This window comes from Chenopodium quinoa, unplaced genomic scaffold (assembly GCF_001683475.1).
Source record: "Chenopodium quinoa cultivar QQ74 unplaced genomic scaffold, ASM168347v1, whole genome shotgun sequence".
NCBI lineage: Eukaryota > Viridiplantae > Streptophyta > Magnoliopsida > Caryophyllales > Amaranthaceae > Chenopodium > Chenopodium quinoa.
In genome coordinates, this window is record NW_018743906.1 from 767,878 (window position 1) to 773,625 (window position 5,748).

The window sequence follows — 5,748 nt, forward strand, 5'->3', positions numbered from 1 at the left end:
GTTCGGGAAGTAAACGGTTCGGTACAGCCGGGTTGCGGTTTGTTAACGGTTCGGTGTAAACGGTTTTTATACCGGTTCAAACAGTTTCGGGTTGGAAACGGTTTCGAGTTAGAAAATGTTCGGTTCTTTTTCGGTTTAGTTTTATTTTGGTTCGGTTTATTGACGGGTTTGCCTTTTATACGATTTAACGTTATTCGGATCAGTTTCATTTCACGTTTACTAAATTATGGTTCAGAACGGTTTTTTATTTCAAAAAGTCGGTTTTTAATCGGGTCGTTTGGATTCGGGCAGTTAAACAATTTTGGTATGACATTTCATAGTACTTGCTAACTAACCTTTTGCTCGTTAGCAAGTTTTATATCAAGCCGAGACTTCATCACTTCATATTTAGGCATTAGGCATTATATTATATACAAATTCTCATCGATTTTATAAATACATATCATGTTATTTTCAAGTTTAGTCATACTAATGTTACTAGTTTATTACGAAGTAACGTAGATTATAAAAGTTTAGTGTATTAACGAATTATTATTGTTTTACTATCACATTTTTAGCTACTTCTTATTCAATCATCTAATTGATGTGTCATAATCATGATTTGATGAGTTATTGTGAGATCGAAATTACAGTTTGATTTATAGATAGTTCGGTTTGTTAACGGTTCGGTGCAAACGGGTTGCAGTTTGTTAACGGTTCGGTGTAAACGGTTTTTACCTCGGTTCAAACGGTTTCGCACTAGTACAAAAACATTCATTTGCGTCGCTCATTTAGGGTGTATTTGCGTCGCTTCTATGAGCGACGCAACTGCTCGCGACACAAATAACTTTTGAGTCATTTGCTTCGCTCATAGGAGCGACGCAAATAATAGTCATTTGCGTCACTCGTTTGTTAAATGAGTGACACAAATGACTTTTTTCATAAAGTATATTTTATTATTTGCGTCACTTCTTTAATAAACGAGTGACGCAAATGACTTTTTTCATAAAGTATATTCTGTTATTTGCATCACTTCTTTAATAAACGAGTGACACAAATGACTGGTTTGAGGAAGAGAAAATGAGCTATTTGCGTCGCTTCTTAACGAGTGATTTAAATGACAATATTTTTTTAAATCCACACATTAAAAAAAAACATTATATTTTTCGAACTGTATCTCTTCATATAATACAAATATCATAATAAAAATAATAAGATCAAGTACTAATTTCGACAGAATTTCCTTTGTATTTTAGCCTACCCATTAATTTGGGAATGATGGCGTCTTGTATTAGCAACCTGTCAAATAAGTTTACACTCGACAATATTGACATTTTCATCATCAATAACACAAGCCAGACCAACCCAAATGTTGATAAACCAAATGCGTTCATTTCAAGCCTAGAAACAAAAACAAAATAATCCAATAAAATAAATGGAATTTGAAGCCACAGCAGAAATCAATTTAGGGACAAAATCTTCATTTTCTCTAACACGAACAAGTCCATAATGGAAGTCCAATTCATTTTTCTCTTGCAAATAAAAAGTTTAAAGTGACCAGCTCCTGAAATCAAATATAATGGATCAATAAACAATAAACAATTAGAGATGAGAATTAAGCATCAAAGCTGCAAAAAAATAAAATTCTACAATTATTTAAACAACTATATTACCTTTCCAAGAAAAATACTAATAGTTGTTCCCCTAATTAAACTAAGTCTTCATCTTCATCTCAATTAAAGGGTACGGTATCTTTTGCAAAATCTCTCGATACAAAAACCACAAAATATATACATTTAATTTTAACAAAACGACATGGTAAAATTATTTGAATACAAACACTATATCACAGTTTATCTATTCACAACTAAGTATATCATCACTAGTAGAATAAATGTAATGGCAAGCGGTTCAAACCCCCTAATGGCAAGCGGTTTTGAACTGCATGGGATTAGGGGGCTTGCCATTTGCCATTACTAGAGAAAGGGCAGCGGTTTTGGCGCCAAACCGCTGCCCAATATGGGTATAAAAATTAATTTTTTTTTTTTTTGGATTTTTCACATAAATTGATACACAAATCAAACATATGTAAAAGCATTAATATTTTTATTAATTATTTGTTCTAATATTACATTTACATAAAAAAAAATTAATACAAGTAACAAAATTAATACAAATAATATATTAAAAAAAATGCTCATGTTGCTTCGTACCACCAGCCACGACCACCAACACCACCGGCCCACCACGACCCACCAATACCAGTACACCCACCAGCCATGACCACCCACCACGACCCCCACCAATACCTGAACACCCGTCAACATCGACCCCCACCAATACACGACCACCCACCAGCCACTACCACACACCAGCCACCCGTCCACACACGACCCCCACCAACACCAAACAACAAAAAAAAAAAAAAAAAAAAACACCACCAACACACACCGGCCAACACCACCACCCACCACGACCCCCACCAACAACAAATCGACCTAAAACAAACCAATTCAACCACCCATCACAATAAAATAAAATAAAAACTTAAAAAACAAAATAAAAGATTAAAAAAAAAAGGAAATACCTTGAATACAACCAAAAAATCGAAATTGGCTTTAAATTTGGGTTTTATGGGTCAAATTCAACCATAAAAACTCTAGATCTAGAGTTTTTATTGTCGAATTCGACCATAAAAACCCACACGCACCACCACTGGACTACCACCATTTAAACCCACACAAATTGGCTCGAAAACCCACCTGAATTCGCTCGAAAACCCATCGGAATTCGCTCGAAAACCCACAAGAACCAATTAGGGTCTTGGCGTGAGAAAGGAAAGAAAGATATGAGATAGAAAGATAAGAGTAAAAAAATGGAGATGGAGAACGGAGATGAGAGAAGAAAGAGAAGGAGATGGAGGAGATTGAGCTGGAGAGAGAAGTGAGGGCGTGAAAATGGAGGGGAGGAGGAGAGAGAGCGTGAGAAATAGAGAGGAGGAGGAGAAAGAGCGTGAAAACTGAGGGGAGGAGGAGAAAGAGCGTGAGAAATAGAGAGGAGGAGGAGAGAAAGCGTGAGATTTTAGGGTATTTTTAACAAATGGCAAGCGGTTCATGTTCCAAACCGCTTGCCATTTACAATTTGGCAAGCGGTTCACCCTAAACCGCTTGCCATTTACAAATTGGCAAGCGGTTCACCCTAAAGCGCTTACCATTTACAATATTGCAAACGGAATTCCAAAACCGCTTGCCATTTGGGGCTTCCCATTATGTTTATTCTACTAGTGCATGGAACATTTTCGAGCTACAAAAAATATGGGAAAGAGCTTCTCTTAGTAGTAGCAGGGGCTTAGTAGTAGCAGGGGAACAAAGAGCTACAAAAATTGCATACATGACCATCCTCTTATATATTGATTGTTCATTAGAAATAATTTTCACCCCTATAAAAAAACAGTAAAATCAGCAGCAAAACATTAAAAAAAAAATACAGTCAATTGGAGAAAAATCAATAAAATAGTAAAATCAAAACTTAATGAAACCCAAAAATTCATCCGCAAGTCTAAAATTCGTGCAAAAAATACAACAAAATAGTGAAATTTAACTAAGTTCATCCAAAATTGAACCCTAAATTCCATCTAGTATGAAAACAGTAAGAACACAGAACAGATCTTACCTTAGTTGAAATTGACTACATAAATTTATCAAAACAGAATCAAAAATCCGTAGAATCGAGTATAAATCCTACATTTCTTTGATTTGTGCGCAATATATATTGCAACTGATGAACCCTAAATTCGAATATGAACCCCAAAAAAACCGTTATTTAGAAATTTGCTTGTAAATCTAAAATTTGTGCAAATAATAGCAACAAAATAGTAGATTAAACTATGTTAATTTACAATTTAACTCCAAATTAAATATCTATGTGGATTGAAGTGTTGAAAAATAAGAAAAGAGATGAAGAGGTCTTACCTTGCTTGAAATCAATTTTGCAACTTCAGCAACAATAGAGCAAAAATTCCATATGAATCATAACAAATTGCCACTAATTTGAACGAAAATCCAACCTTCTTGCTTAGATCTGTGTGTAAAATCTGCAATCGCAGAACAAAAAATGAACCCTAAATTCGAAACTCAAACTTAAATTTTCTCACAATTATGCTCGGGAATTTAGGGTAAATTTGCTCAATATTCTGCAGTTGTATTTTGTGGGGGTTTTGGGTCGATTTTTTGCTCGAAAATATTGAATTTCTCCTTGGATTTGCTCGAATATAGGGGATTTTTCCTCACATTAGCTTGGATTTTCGAGCAGTGGTCGAATTTCTGGCGGTATTGCTATTAATTCGTTGATATTTTGGTGGTCAAACAGCAGCAAAGGGGAATTTTGGGGTTTTATTGATCGAATTGTTGGGGTTTTGATGTTGAATTTCTGGGAATTTCGGGGTTGAATTTGCTGGGGTTTGGAGTTTTGAAGTTTGAATGGCATAAGGCAGCGAGAGTTATTATAAATTATAATGGTCATTTGCGTCACTCAGTAAAGAAAGAAATGACGCAATTGACTCACAAAGTTATTTGCGTCAATTCTCAATGAACGAGCGACGCAAATACCATTATTATATGCGTCATTCCTATTTATAAAATCGACGCAACTATAAGTAAGTTGTAATATGTCAAACTTTTGCTTCGCTCTATAACAAATGTGCGACGCAAATTACTTATAACGAAGCCAAAATATCTCATTTGCGTCATTTGTTTCTACGAGTGACGCAAATAAGGTGACGCAAATGAGCATTTTTTTACTAGTGTCGGGTTGGAAATAGTTTCGGGTTAGAAACGGTTCGGTTCTTTTTCGGTTCGGTTTGATTTCAGTTCGGTTTAAAACTGGTTCGGTTTGTTAACGGGTTCGGTTCTTATACGGTTTGACATTATTCGGATCGGTTCGGTTTCGGTTTTACTTAAATACGGTTCGGGTCGGTTTTCGGTTTTACAAAATCGGTTTTTAATCGGTTCGGTTCTCATTTGGGTCGGTTGGTTTCGGACAGTTAAACGGTTTCGGTTTGAAATTTGACGACAACACTACCTATAACTATATATTGTGTTTAAGAAAATTGGGAAAAAACCTAAACGAGAGAAGTTGAGCAGTCGTTCGCCATACTCTCAATTCTCCATTGAAGCTGCGCTTCCGAGCTTTCTCTCCTCCATTGAAACAGCTTTTGAGGTCAGTTTTAATTAATAATCAAAAATCGATTTCGCAATCTAGGGTTTAGTTTCATACTTTCATTGCTTTAATTCTCAGTATAGTCTATTTCGTTGCTTTTGGTTTCTCTAGTTTGATTTAGTGAAAAATATTAATGATTAATAAGTATGTATTGATGTGTTAATCATGCTGAGTAATATGTATTGATGTGTGAAAAATATTAATGATTAATAAGTATGTATTGATGTGTTGCTTTCGGTTTCTCTAGTATTGATGTGTTAACATCAGGCCTAAAGCATAATTAATTTTAAAAAATTGACATTTTAGTCTCAAAAAATTCACAAATGCACACTTTAATCTTCAACAAGAGAAATCTAAGAGCTTAAACTTTCTTCAACAAAAGCAAACAACACGTACAAATTAAAATACCTTAAGTAAAAAAATACTCCGTAAATCAGTAGAATGAGTACTTGATGTTGCCATCATAAATAATCAAGGAATTGGACAAAAGACTTTAAAACCTGAAGGAATTAGTTACGAGTACATTGCTAGAAATTTGGAGTCTTTTGTTTG

At 34.8% G+C, this 5,748-nt stretch overlaps 1 long non-coding RNA gene across 1 annotated transcript; it reads right to left on the minus strand.

Annotated features, from left to right (window-relative positions):
• Window positions 1-1,207: 1,207 nt before the first annotated feature.
• LOC110686924 lies at window positions 1,208-4,657 on the minus strand. The gene is made up of 2 exons (XR_002504366.1): window positions 3,951-4,657; window positions 1,208-1,543 (listed from the first exon to the last, which is right to left on the minus strand). It is a non-coding gene; the product is annotated as an uncharacterized LOC110686924 (long non-coding RNA).
• Between the last annotated feature and the right edge of the window lie 1,091 nt (window positions 4,658-5,748).